Here is a 14939-nt window from a genome sequence, read left to right as displayed (position 1 = left end):
TCCTTGGCTGCTAATTCCTTTCAAAGCTGGGCATCTATTCCTTATTCAATGCTTGGCTTATTAACTTGTCCCATTCAGTGCTTAACATAAATTGCTTTGTTCAATCCATTGGCTTTTCTGACTGTATTAAGCACCAATGGCTGAGTGGACATTAGAGTTGCCGATTCAAACATATTGCTTTCTAAATGTCTCCTTACCCAAATTTCTACAATCTGTTCCCTTGAATAATTTTGTGGAATAATTTGCTTCTTCCAATTCTCAGTTTGCAAAGTTTAATTTGTTTCTTCCACTTCATTCCTTTCGCTTCTAGTTAATATCCCTTCTATTCCTGAAAGGATTGCATCTCTTTTAAACTATCCCTTTTCAAAAACACTTACGAATAAATTATTTTGTTATCGGTTGTCTTGTACTTCAATTCAGGGTTTTATAATAATATTCACAACCTTCCTTACTATTAATTTCTAAACTCATGATCAATGATAATAAGGTTTTCATCTAATTTGTAATGGTCGATCATTTTTTGTCATTATGTATTTTTAATCATAATCACTTGACGCCATAACTGAACTTTGATTGTGCCATACTTAGTCTTCATTATTATGAAGTTGGTAACAATATGATTATGATACGGAGGGTAGCATCCAAGAGAAGGGATATGATTCCAAAACCCAGGATGAAGTTGAAGGGGGTGAGGAGAATGTTAACAAGGGCACTGGGGGCAGTTCAAGGAAGAAGAAAAGAGGGGTTGGTCACTCTGATTTTGAGAAAGAGAGTGATTTTGTTGAAGAATTGGTGAGGGATTATAAATCAAAAAGTGAGATTAAGGGTAAGCGGATTAAGGGCAGTTCGGTTGGGAGGGCTTCGTCCCCCTTGGATGATGAGAGCTTAGCTCGCAGGTTGGAGAAGAAAAGATTTCCTTCAAGATGGCTTGAGAAGCAATTGGGACATAAAGGTGACTCAAGAGATGAGGATTCTCAGGAACAGGGGACCCTCCCCGATGTTGGTGAGAAGTATGGTGGTTCTCCAAGGGCTTTGAAAGGGATGTATGGTAACCCTGGTACTATTTTGAAGGAAATGGGGGTTATGAAAAATCAAATGTAGACGCTTGGTAGGGATATGGAAGCTTTAAGGAAGGAAGTTGGACATGCCTACAAGATTGCCCGTGGAGAATGCACTCTTGGGCAACATATTGATAGATTAATGGAGGTGGTCGAGAGTGTTGAGGATGTCAAAAACCTAATGCAGAAGATTCCGCAGTTGGAGGCTAAGAATAGGGCAATGGACAAAGACTTTACTGCCAACTAGGGAAAGATCACAAAAATGGAATCCAAGATGAGCAACCTTGAAAAACTAATTAAACAAATGGCTGACAATGTCACTACTCTATTAAAGAAATTGGAAACGGAGAAAGGTCAGGATTCTCCTCAGGTTGTGGAAAGTCAAGGTCCTAGCAAGTGAACCAGGGCTCACTCCAAGAAGACTAAAGACATGGGAAAAAAGGATGAGGTGAAGGCAGTGGCTGAAATCATGCAGATTCTGGCGGACCAGGTGTTGGACCTGATCAAGGCTAGTTAGCTGGTTTTTTGCTGTCTCCTTTGCTATCCTTTGGCTGACTTTCTGCTGTCTTTTTGCTATTTTTTTCAGAAGATCTTTTTTGACCTCCTTTTTTGTTCTCCTTGGAGGTCTGTTTCATGTTTGCTTTTAACTGCTATCTTGGATTCTAGCTAAGACTTTTGTATTTTGTATAAAGGTTTCGGGTCCTTTAAAACCTGATTTTACTTAATCAAAACAATATCTGATATTCACAATCTCTCCTTATTGGATTAGCGCCAACCCCAATTTGGTTGTTCGTAGTCTTGAATTTATTTATTTATTTTTGATTGGTAAACGACTTTTGCCAATAATTTTATTAAACTTTTAAAAAAGTACATTATTGTTTTTTCCCTTGTTCAAAGTGTGGACACTGGGGGAAAAAGAACGGGGAAGAAAACCCCCAGTGTAGCCTGAGATGCTTACATCCTGTCCACTTCTAAATACATTTGCTTCTTTTTCTTGAGAGAGGACTTTGAGAAGGCATACCTTTTCTTACATATTAATTTATATCTAATTGATCATTACATCGTATATGTGAAAATATTACACTTGTTTGGGGATTCATATCCTTTCTTATCTTAAGGTACTTTTTGGGTCGTGCCTTTCCCGCTTTGTCATGCCTTCGAGGTAGATGAGACCATTTCCAAATTTGTAAATCTGTGAACTTGCATTTTGCTTTTAGCTAAGATCCTTGTTAATAGATCTTTCAACCCCTATTGAAACAAATACTTTTACATGTTTTTGATTATCAACAATGAGAAAGTATCTTATTTTGTTTACCATTTTTGTCATGATTTTTGGATTGTTTTTCTTTGAATATTGATCCTCTACCAATTATTTTTAGAGGATTTACTGACTACTTTAGATCTTTAAGCATGTTAAACTAGTTAGGGGAAGTCCTGTTTATAGTCAAAAGTAATTTAAAGGTTCGTATTACTAAATTGAATCCTAGTTTTATGATATTGAACATTCGCTTTACTACCTTTATATGATTTTAATGAAAAATCTGAATGACATGGGTGAAAAGTAAAATTGGCTATGTATTCATCAAGCATAGAGATTTATATTTTTCTTGGGTAAAGCATTTTATCTAGGTCTTGTTATCTATCTTATCTTGTTATCTTCTTAGAGCAGAGTAACAAAGTAATAAAACATATTGCTTTCTTATCTTCTTGATGAAATCTTGTTTTCTTCGAAAACACTCTACAAATTTTTTAGAGCTTTAACTAAGATCGTTATTAGTATTGTCAACATAATTTAGTAAGCAAGTTTGAATGAATACATACTTAGGAAACAATTAAAGACCTTTCTATATAGCAGAAAAAGGGGAAAAGAGAGGAGAACTAATCCAAGATATTAGCCTGCTTAAATGAAAGAGAAAGAGCTTTGAGTTTAAGAACTGTAAACTTAACTTTCTTATGCTGGTCTGATTAAGATATCTTCTAAATCTAGCCAAAGACACATCTAAGGAAGGATGTTTCCCCCAAGTTGTTATATCCGTGGGTCATATATGGATCATGGATATAACAACAAAAGGGGGAAGCCTCTAGCTTCAAAAAGAAACAAACTAAATGAGCCAAGATTCCGTCCAAGAAGGGAAACACAAGACAAACAAAAAAAACCATAGTAAAGAGCAAATAAAACAGAAAGCAAAGGAAGACAAGAGAGACTAAGAAGAAAGCAAAAAGGAAAGACACAATGGTATCATCTTGTAATTGTTATCGGCTTGTAACATCTTTGATTTTAGATCCCATGAAGCCTAATAATGGTTGCAAAGTATGGAGTTCGTCTAATATCTATGCGCATATGTATGTGACAACCACCTCCATATTTCTTTGGTGATTTTAGGGAGATATGGCTTAATCTAAGATTGGCACTGTACAATTCTAGTTAATTGTCAGCCCTCAAAAAATACTAGTCTCCAATTGATAATTATTATGTTATTTTATCTCTAGGGATTTATCACTTGTTAATACTTTATTCCATAATGATTCCTTATAGCATATTATTATTTACTTATTTATTTGGGTACTTAAATATTATAAGTTATTATATTTTATTCTTATTATTATTTATTATTTATTATTTAATATTTATTAAAATATTATTATTGCATTCAAGACTAAGTTACCGACGCTGGTTTTGATGCTGATACGGGTGTGGGGTGCTAATGCGCTGATGCACGATTTCTTTTTCGGGGGATTTCGGATGTGTTTGGGTACATCCATATAAATATACATTAAAAAAAAAATTTAAAAAAAAAAAAAAAAAAAAAATATATATATATATATATATATATATATATATATATATATATAGTGCATAGTATAATTTATGTATGCAAAGAAATATACAAAAATAAACCATTCCTCTTTTAGGGCTGTTTTAGGGTTTTGGGGCAAAAAGGAGCAAAAATATAATTAAAAATATCAATTAAACACATGTTTTTTAAAGTCACTTAAGTGTATTGGTGTTGAAAATGTCCGGATGCGCTCTAGATGCGCCTGGATGCTCTCAAGATTCTCTCCGGATGCTTTCAAACGCATCCTGCATGCATCCACAGGCGTTGGACGAGCTTCTAGTGAGCACTGGTGCAACATCCAAATGCATCCACGCATCCAAAAGCACCAGAACCAGCATTATTACAAATATAATATTACGATATTATTAATATTAATAATAGATTATATGATATCTTTATTTTTTCATTGAATTATTATTATTTCATTATTTGTTAGTGTTTGCTCCACAACTCTTCAATTCAATGACCTTGAAATCGTAATTTCAACATAAGGCTAGAATTGTGAGATATTTACAATTGAACTTATCAAATTGAAGATCATAATATTCAAAAATACCAAGAATAATTCAAAGATATAAATTATCTTGACTTATGGTAGCACATCTACTCTATTATATGTTGATTTACTCCTGGAGGAATGAGCCTTCAGGAATATAGAATTTCCACCTTAATTGCTTTCTAGGAATTTAGACATGCACTAGGAATGTCCTCTTAGTTTAAGCATTCACTAACAATGCTCTTGATTCAATCTTGATACTCACACCAAATGTTCTCAATCATGACACTCACTAAGAATTTCATTGGCACTCACTAAGAATGCCTCAACATCCACTAAAAATGTCCTTGCTTCTTGACACTCACTAAGAATGTCCTCAACACTCACTAAGAATGTCCTAAGCATGTCCTAGATCTTGACACTCACTAAGAACGACTTGGTCTGGTTTGACACTAGGAATGTCTTTTGTACTCACTAAGAATGCCCTTGATTCTTGACACTCACTAGGAATGTTTGATACTCATTGAGAATGTGCTGGTTCTTGGCAATCACTATGAAGACCTTGATCTTTTTCTATGTGTTTCTTCATTATCCATTTCTTCTATCTTATGTACTTGTTGTCTTTTGCACCAATGATTATGTCTACATGGTTCTTTATGTAAACTCTTCTTTATTAATTCATCTCTTGCTTGGCATTGATGTCATGTACTCCATTGTTTGTTGCATACATAACATTTTTTTCCTCTATTATGCTTTCTTGAATCTTCATGCCTGGTTTTGTCTTGGTTGAGATATTCGTAGACATTTCTTTTGAAGAATTTGATTCAACCTTTTTAACGTTTTGTATTGCTTCCCCCAAGGTTTGTGGTTTAAGGGGGTTCACTATATTTTTAATTGAGTCCTTAAGTCCTCCAACAAACAAATAGGTGAGTCTTCTTTGGAATAGGTTAGGAACCATGATAGGAAGATTTTGAAACTCAATAGCAAATTCCTCCATTGTTCTATGCTGCTTAAGCTGTGTAAGTTCCTTAAAACACCATTCCCAATCTTGCTGATCAAACTTTTTGATGAGTTTGTGAGAGAATTCTTGGTAAGAGGTTATATTTTGATGGCCTAGGAAGAGAAGCCCATTGTGCCAACTGTTTACGTGCTATTCCCTGCTAATGGAGTATGCCGAATTGGAGCACATCCTCTTTAGTCATTGGATTGAGGGTGAAGTAGGTGTTTGATTTTTGTAGCCAAATTTGAGCCGTACATTTTCTCAACCCATCAAAGTTGGGAAGTATCAGCTTGTTTACCTTATGTTTAAGATCCTTATTTGTATATCTATATGTTCTCTTAGGTACTAAAATTCTGCAAATGTTATGAGCTTCCTTATATCTGGTTCAAGGGTTGCATGAACTCTAGCACTATCTACAAAACTATTTGTAAGCTGCTCTATCCCTTTCTCCTCTCTCGGTATTTCTTCTCTTTATAAAAAGGGTGGTATGCAAACTAGATAAGTTTATGACTCATTATTTTCTAGATGGTGAGAGCCTATATCTCTCCCATGGGAAGAATGGTTCTTGAGGCTTTTGATTTAGTTTCCCATATTTTGCAAGGCTTGGAGAAGTGCTTGGTTGGACTTTTCTAATCTTTCGTTTTGACTCATAAGAGATAGGTTGGTTTTCTCCATAAACTTCTTGATTCATTAGCCATTTCATTCATGGTGGTTGTCTTTGCTTTCCTTTGATAGGTTTGTATAGACTTGCTGCTCACAGGTTGGGAGGATTATGCTTTGATACCACTATAATGTCCCCACTTCCCGGATTGATTATGACTTGATTTCTTGATGTGCAAACCTGTACTCAGTTACAAAAGATGTCTGAAATGCTACATCACTCCATAACCTTGAAATTTGATTTGTAATATTTCCTTAATATTGGTTGCATAAGTTCTCTCCCAATCGATATGATTGTTAATAAATCCTTCCTGAAATTGTTTGACTTCATACAATAGTTGTACTATATTTTCATTGTATTAGTGTTGATGATTGTGATTTAGATGGTTAGTGAATTTTTGTCTTTATTGTTATTGAAAATGCTAATAGATGCTTGTTTGCTGATTGTATTTTCAATTTTGTCATGTTATTGCTGACTATGATTTTATTAACTGTTGATCGGTTTGGGTGCTGACTACACACCCTAGAATAATGCTCAATTTTTGGCTGCTAATTCCTTTAAAATGTGGGTATCTATTATGTAATGTCCCCATTTTTTAGTTGCGGCAGATTTGATGGATCCAGTCTGTCATTGGGTCCTTGTAGGCTGATACTGGTGTTTAGATGATCTTGTTGAAGAGTTACCAAGCCCTCCAGTGGCCTATGGTGAGTTTTGGCTCTGTTTTGAGGTACTTACTATTTATAGTATGTCAACAATTGGTTCTAATGAGCTCAGAGGAGTTAAAGGAGTTGAGTGATGCTCTCAGTTTTTATTTTTGTCTTCTGGTTTGGGCTTCAAGATTTTTGGAGGGCACATCTATTTTTAGTTAGTCGCCCTGTCAAGTTCATTTCTTTCTTCATGAGGATCACTCATGTGTTGTCAGATTTCAATTCTGATGCTTCTTCACTCATTTTCGCAAGACAGATGAATCATAATTATAATTTAATTAAATATGCTAAGGTTATTTTTTACTGATATTGTATATTGGCCACCTTAGAACTGTAGCTTGTTGGAACCGGGTTGGAAAGTTTTGAATCTCGGGCATAGGAAAGAATGACCTTATGGGTCAGAATATCATGATATTGATGAACCGGTCATTTTCGGAACCAATGGGAGTTAATAAATTGTATTATTCTGATATGTGCCTAAGTATAAAGCAAAGGGGATTTAAGCGAAATGTGTATTTATGAAGCTTTAAGCATTTGGTGTGTGGATGAAACCACACTTCATTTAATGTTATGAAAAGGACTTCTTTATGAAGATTGTTCATTCCATTTGCCTTTGCTTTTTATGAATTTTGAGTTTCTTGAAGGGTTTCAACATTGGTGTTTGAGAGGATTGATTCCTACATCCATTTTTTCACTTTGAGCTATTGAAAGGTATAGTGAATTGTGCTATATGCTTTCTGAAGATTATTTCTGCATTATTGGTTTGTCAATTTGGTGTTCAAGTGTACCAAATTGTTCACATTATCTTCTGCTAATTGCTACTGGTTGGGAAGCCAATTATTGCCTTCATTTCTGTTCAAAATTACTGTTGCTTTGAAGGTAATTGTAAGCTACAATTGGGTGTTTATAATCTGCATTTATACACTTCCTTGGGCGGCTGATTCTGAAGGTGCCACGAGTATATAAGGAGCTGCATTAAGGGTTTCCTAGGTCAACATTGCATCTGTTAGCAACTTCCAATCCTTGGCTGATATATATTAAGTTGGCATGGAATTTCAATGGAAACGACTGCCATAGTTTCAACACCAACATTCATTACTAGCTGTGATCTATACAAGGACTGAAATTTATTTGTCTTGGGCATGGAAATTCTTCTATTCTGCTGCAACCAATTTCCACATCAAACATTCACAGGTTCTTGTTGTTAGTTGTTTATTCCTTGAGTTCTTATTGTAATAATTGCAATTCATGGTTTCATGCTGACAATCTTAGTAGCTTCTGTTAAGGAATGTTAGATCAGAGGTAGAAGATTGTCTTATAAGTAATTGTCAGACGATGACAGATCTGATTGCTTCATTTCTGATATCGATCACAGCAGAGGTATTGATTGAATGCTTTGTATAAATTCCTGATATCTTACTTGTCTTTTGCTCTTTCAATGAATATGACTGATGCTACTTTAGTATTTGCAGGTTGACATATATAAGTGCAGATCGCTGGTAGTAACATGTATTGTGTGATGTGTTTCCAAACGATCATATCACTTAATATATATAAATATTGAATGGTTGTGTCTCATGTAGAGACATGACTCTACATGCCCAAAGGTCATGTCTCTACATGAGACTACTCTTAACCATTAGTTATTAGACTTAACCACATTCAATGGTTATGTGCTTCAAAGAGTTGGATCATTATTGGCATATGATATTTCACAATACCCAATCTCAGGTGGTGATATGGCACAATGAAGTAGTTCACGATATCAGTAAATAACCGAATCATATTCACAGTATGATTGCCGCTTTATAACAGAGATTTGAATTGGATTGAATCAGTTTGTACAGTCAGTTAAGATACATATGTGTATATATAAATACATATATATAAATATGTATGTGTGTGTGTATATATATATGTATATATATGTATATATATATATATATATATATATATATATATATATATATATATATGTATATATACATATACATGTATGGATGTATGTATGTATGTATGAGAGCAATAATCAGATATAGGATATCCAAACGATGCTACAAATTCAACACTCCCTCTTAGTGAGGGAGGATATGACTATCTCACAAGATGATGATCTAGGTTCCATCAATCTAAGATTCAAATGGTCATCAACACAATTATCTAATATCCGACACATTTCGGGACAATAACTAGGTATAGTCTATCAAATGTTTATCTTGATCTTAAGATAACATGGAATCATGATCTCTAGCTCATTCCGGGACTAAGGTAGTCTATCATGATTCTTTTCATTGTAATGAATTCTAGCACAGTATAGGACAACACATCCTCATAGTCTTATAATGACAATGGATCAAGAACTTAACAAAAAAACACAGCACAAGTAGTACCATGTCTTTCGGCTCATCCCTAGGACAACAATTGAAGTCAATCATGATACTTCTGTTATCACACTATCTGGCACATCCTAGGACAACAATTTAATGACGTCTATTATAACAGGTCAATCTATTGTTATGGTCGTCACCTTACAACAGAGACCTAACATCTCATAAAATGAAAGATTGTCACCTTTCATAAACAACTGCATGTGCACAATAGTAACTCTTTTAACAAAAAATAAAATTATATATATATAACACAAAACTGAGAGATTATCTCAGGAGTTACAATTATAGTTTTGTCATACCAAGTTTTCCTCTGAAGTATTCCACTTTCAACTTTGCAAGAGGTTTGGTGAACATGTCGGCAGACTGCTCTTCAGTGCTGATGTATTACAACTTGATGACACCTCTATCTACCATATCTCTGATGTGGTGGACTAGTATCTCTATATGCTTTGATCTGATATGGAAGACTGGATTAACTGAGTGTTTGATACAACTTTGATTATCACAATGTATAACTGTAGGTTTTAGAGGCTTCTCTTTAAACAACAAAAATAAAATTATATATATATATATATATATATATATATATATATAATAAAACTCAGAGATTATCTCAGGGAGTTACAATTATAGTTTTGTCATACCAAGTTTTCCTTTGAAGTATTCCACTTTCAACTTTGCAAGAGGTGTGGTGAACATGTCGGTAGACTGCTCTTCAGTGCTGATGTATTACAACTTGATGACACCTCTATCTACCATATCTCTGATGTGGTGGACTGGTATCTCTATATGCTTTGATCTGATATGAAAGATTGGATTCACTGAGTGTTTGATACAACTTTGATTATCACAATGTATAATTGTAGGTTTTAGAGGCTTCCCAAAAAACCCAACTAGTAACTTCCTTAACCATACTACTTCTCGAGCTCCCATGGATGCAACTATGTACTCTGCTTCGGTGGAATTTAAGGAAACAAAAGATTGCTTCTTACTATACTAGGATATCATTGCACATCCAAGACTGAAACAACATCTTGTAGTGCTCTTCTGATTAGTAGAACATCCGGCCCAATCCTAATCTAAATTTTTATGAAGCTGTAACTCAACTTTGTGATATTTCACACCAAGTCCAATAGTGCCTTGCAAGTACCTCAAAATGCACTTTGCTGCCATGAGGTGAATCTTCTTAGGTTTGCACATAAACTGGCTTAGTGCATTTGTGGTATAACAAATATCAGGACGAGTATTCACTAAGTACATAATGATCCAATTATCTATCTATAATATGTATGATGAATGGCCTCAGACTCATGTGCCTCAACATTGAGTTTATGAAGAGTCTCCATAGGTGTGGATAACGGTTTGCAGTCCGTCATGCCAAATTTGTTCAATATGTCAGTGGTATACTTCCCTTGGTTTAGGAAAATGTATTCTTCCTTTTGTTTTACTTCTAATCCTAGGAAGTACTGTAGAAGATCTAAATCTGTCATTTCAAATTCAAATATGAGGTCTTTTTTACATTTAACAATAAGATGGCCTTCACTGATTATGAGATCATCAACATAGAGAACTAGTATTAACATATCTCCCTCTGATTTCGTGAAGTATATGTTAGGACTTGCTTCATTTCGTGAGTACCCTAGTTTAACAAGATAGATATCTATTCTCTCATACCATGCTCTGAGGGCTTGCTTAAGTCCATATAGAGCTTTCTTTAGTTTGAACACACGTGACTTCTTGTCATGAATAACAAACCCTTCTGGCTATTCTAGGTATACTTCTCCATTAATGACTCCGTTTAGGAATGCTGTCTTTACATCCATCTGATGTACCTTCCAACCTTTGGATGCAACTATTGCAATTATGGTTACGACAAATGTGTAACGAGCAAGAGGAGCAAATGTTTTATCATAATCAATTCCTCCCTTCTATGAAAATCCTCTGGACACAAATCTGGCTTTGTATTATTCAATGTTGCCGTCAGGTACCTATTTTATTTTGAATAACTATCTTGAGGAAACAACTGATTTATCTTTGGGTCTTGGTACAATATCCTACACATCAGTTTTTAATATAGTTTGATATTTCTCAATCATGGCATCCTTCCAGTTTTGGGAGTTTAGGGCTTCTTCAAAATTAGAAGGGTCAAAATTTGAGGACCCATTTGTGTGAGTAACATAACATGAATGATTTCTAGTCTTCTTGGTTTCTCTAAGGATATCATTGGGGGCCACATTGTTTTCTTCTATCATTCTTCTTGCCCATGAGGGTCTTTTCTTATCGAGTGAGTTATCCTTAGGATTAGGTGTTGTGGGTCCATTATCTTCTGTATGGTTTGTCCTCTCAATCATAGTGTTTCCATTATCCTTAGAAATGGGATCATCATTAGGTTCTTCTATATCTTTAGAAGTTTTGTATGCAATATCTTCGTCAAACTTGACATCTCTACTGACTTCAATTGTCCTTGACCTTGACACGTATACTCTATAGGCTTTGGAAGAATCACCATAGCCGACAAATATGCCTTTCTTTCCCGAGGGTTCTAGTTTAGTTCTTTTCTCCTTAGGAATATGAATATATGCAGGACAATTGAAAATTTGTAGGTGACTTAGATCGGGTTTATTCCCCGAGAAGACTTCTTTAGGTGTTATGCTTTCTAGAATTGCATGAGGCCATCTATTTTGAATATATCTAGTTGTATTGGGTGCTTCGGCCCATAATGTTATATGTATATTTTGATCATGCACCATAACCTTAGCTACTTCAATAATAGTTCTATTCTTCCTTTCTGTGACTCCATTTTGTTGTGGATTATACGGTATTGTATACTCCCTCTTAATCCCAACAGATAATACAAAATTCTTTAAAATTCTCAGAGATATATTCTCCTCCATTATCAGACCTTAGAGTTTTGATCTTCTTGCCAGTTTGGTTTTCAACCAAGGCTTTGAATTCTTTGAATTTGGACAAAACCACATTTGACTCTTTTAGTTTAAGGAAATATATCTAGGTTTTTCTAGAATAATCATCCACAAATAGGATGTAGTAAAAGTATCCTCCTAATGAAGGTTTTGACATGGGTCGACATAGGTCAATATGAATGAGTTCAAGAATGCTCTTTGATTTATGTTCACTATGATGAAAAGGAGTTTTAGGGTTCTTTCCTAGTGCACATCCTTTACATATTCCTTCATGTTCAGGTTTAAGGTTCGGTAAGCCTTTTACAATTTTCTCTATAGAAGGTAAAGATCGGAAATTTAAGTGCCCTAGTCTTCTATGCCAAATCTCATTTGTTTTCCCAATTTTATGGTTTAGGGCTAGATTTGGGGAATAACAAAATTTGTATAGATTCCCTTCTCTAACTCCAATAGAAATAACATTTTTGATGTTTGAATTTTTTGACCAGGACAAAACTTTATTTTCCTGAAAAGTAGTCCGATATCCTTGATCAACCAGCCCAGATATAGAGATAAGGTTTCTTTTGATTCTAGAAACAAATAGGATGTCTTTTAAGTGCAAGTCAACTCCATAATTTAGATGTACTAAGAAGGTCCTAATTCCTTTCATATGATAAGTGGAGTTGTCTCCTATAGTTACTTCTTTGGTTGAATGTCCTTTAAGTGTTTCAAACTGATCTCTAAATCCGGTGATATGCCTAGAGGCTTTACTTTCCACAATCCAAGTGTTTTTATTAGTGTTCAACTCACTTGATAAGGCAAGGAAGAATAATGAGTTTTCTCCTCTTTTGACTTCGACCATGTTGATCGGATTTTTCTTTCTTTCTAGACAATACATGTGAGTATGTCCTAATTTGTCACATTTGTAACGTTGAACTTTGGATAGGTCTCTTTTCTTATAGTTTTTTATTTTTCTCTCCTCTCTTCCTTTTGAATTTACCCTTCTTATTATTTGATTTTGCCTGTAATGCTTGAATCTCTCCCTCCTTATTGGAGATGATACCTCTTGAGATTAACCGCGACTCTTCTTGAGTGCAATCATTTTTGAGTTGATCAAATTTGGGTATAGAGGGATGACTGATTCATTGGATAAAAGATTCCCATGATAATGGTAGTCTTCTAAGGGCTATTAGAGATAGTTCCACATTGTCTACATTATTACCAATGGTAGAGAGTTGATCCCTTAACTCAGTTATTTTTGAGAAATATGATGAGATTGTATATCCTTTATCCATTTTGATATTGATGAGTTGCTGTTTTAATGTAAGCAATCTGCTGGTATTGTTTATTTGAAATGTATCTTGAATGGTTTGGAACATCTCATAAGCGGTAGTTAATTTTGCTATTGATGGAAGAATATGATCTTTAACTCCATCAATGATGATTTTCTTAGTTTTATTGTTATGCCTTTTCCATGTTGTCTTTTCTGTTTCATCTACAAACATTTTTTTTTTTTTTCTATAAATGATTCCAAATCAAGTTCTTGAAGTATTGCTATGATTTAAATTTTCCATCAGACAAAATTAGAAGCGTCTTCCAATCTATCCTCAACTCTGATATTATTCACCATGATTGATACGTTCAAATGATGTTAGTGATCTTTAAGAGAATTATCACTATTGTTTTTTAAAATGCTTGCTCTGCCAACCTTGCTCTGATACCATGTTAAGGAATGTTATGTAATGTCCCATATTTTGTTGGTATCAGAGTTTTAGGGATTAGCCTATTATTGTGATCCTCGTAGGCTAATTATTGTGGATAGAGGGTCTTCTGTGGCAATGGCTTGGCTTGGGAGGGTCTTATCTTCTCCACATCTCAGTAAGCTACAGGGTGCTCTTCGATTGACTCAGATTGGAATTCGTTTGGGCTTAGTACTTACTATCTATGGTAAGTTGGTGTTGATCGAGATGGGCCCTTTCTATTCTTGGAAAGTGCATATACCACATGGAGAAATAATAGGTACGACTCCTATTTCAGATGACATATTTGAATGATGAGTATTTTGGGAGTTATTATATTTTTAGTGGCCAAATTATTGTTAATTATTAAATGGCTTATTATAAAGTTATAATTTAACTTTATAATTTCACTTAAGTTGAGAGTTGAGTTATCATTGGAAAGTGCCATTTATTAATTAGTTAAGCCAAGTCAAGTGAAAGAATCTAGTGGAAGCTTCTAATCATTGTTGTGTGGTGAAGCTTCTTGAGTGAAGTTACATTTTGGCAACAAAAGGGAATCTGGAGGTTATAAATACAAGCTCTTTTCATTGGAAAAAGCACGCCTTTGTGGCTTTTTCCTGAGTTCTGAATTGTGAGTCCTTGCTGAAGTATAAAGGTCTCGTCTGAGAAGTTCTTGGCAATTGTGCTGAAGTATACAATTGGCCAACATTCTCCTACTATATCTTCTGTAGCTAAGGAGAATAATTTTGAATATTATATTTCTTATTGAAATCTGTTGCTGAGGTATAGCAGATGTACAAATTCTCCTTCTGTCTCTTATTATGTCTAGGAGGTCTGAATAGATTGTTATTAGCAGAATTGTGGAAGGAAGACATTGGAAAACTGTTATCAATTTCTTCCTATGGAATCAAGTGTGAGTGTGACAGATGCAAAATTGGGGGTGGATTTGTAACTGAGGCTGCGTTCTGGATTGGCTTGTATTTGGTAATCTCTGGGCCAAAATTCTGATCCTAACACTGGGCAGCAAACAGTCTTCAAATCTGCAAACACCCATTGGAGAAATTGTGTAGGAGCTGGGAGGTTCCGGTTAAGTCTGGGCAGACCGACAACTTCATCCTTTTCTTGTGATTTCACTGTTCTGACCTGCGGCTGCA

General features: G+C 34.8%; 1 protein-coding gene across 1 annotated transcript in view; it reads left to right on the top strand.

The window, feature by feature from the left end:
- The window catches only part of ALDH22A1 (aldehyde dehydrogenase 22A1), a 194195-nt gene that overhangs the window by 48796 nt on the left and 130460 nt on the right, over positions 1 to 14939 (top strand). The gene's annotated exons all lie outside the window — the stretch shown is intronic.

This window comes from Cupressus sempervirens, chromosome 4 (genome assembly GCF_028749045.1).
Source record: "Cupressus sempervirens isolate cs-2001-9-10 chromosome 4, ASM2874904v1, whole genome shotgun sequence".
Taxonomy (NCBI): Eukaryota; Viridiplantae; Streptophyta; class Pinopsida; order Cupressales; family Cupressaceae; genus Cupressus; species Cupressus sempervirens.
Note: the sequence above shows the minus strand (reverse complement) of the source record. Positions and strands in the feature narration are given on the sequence as shown.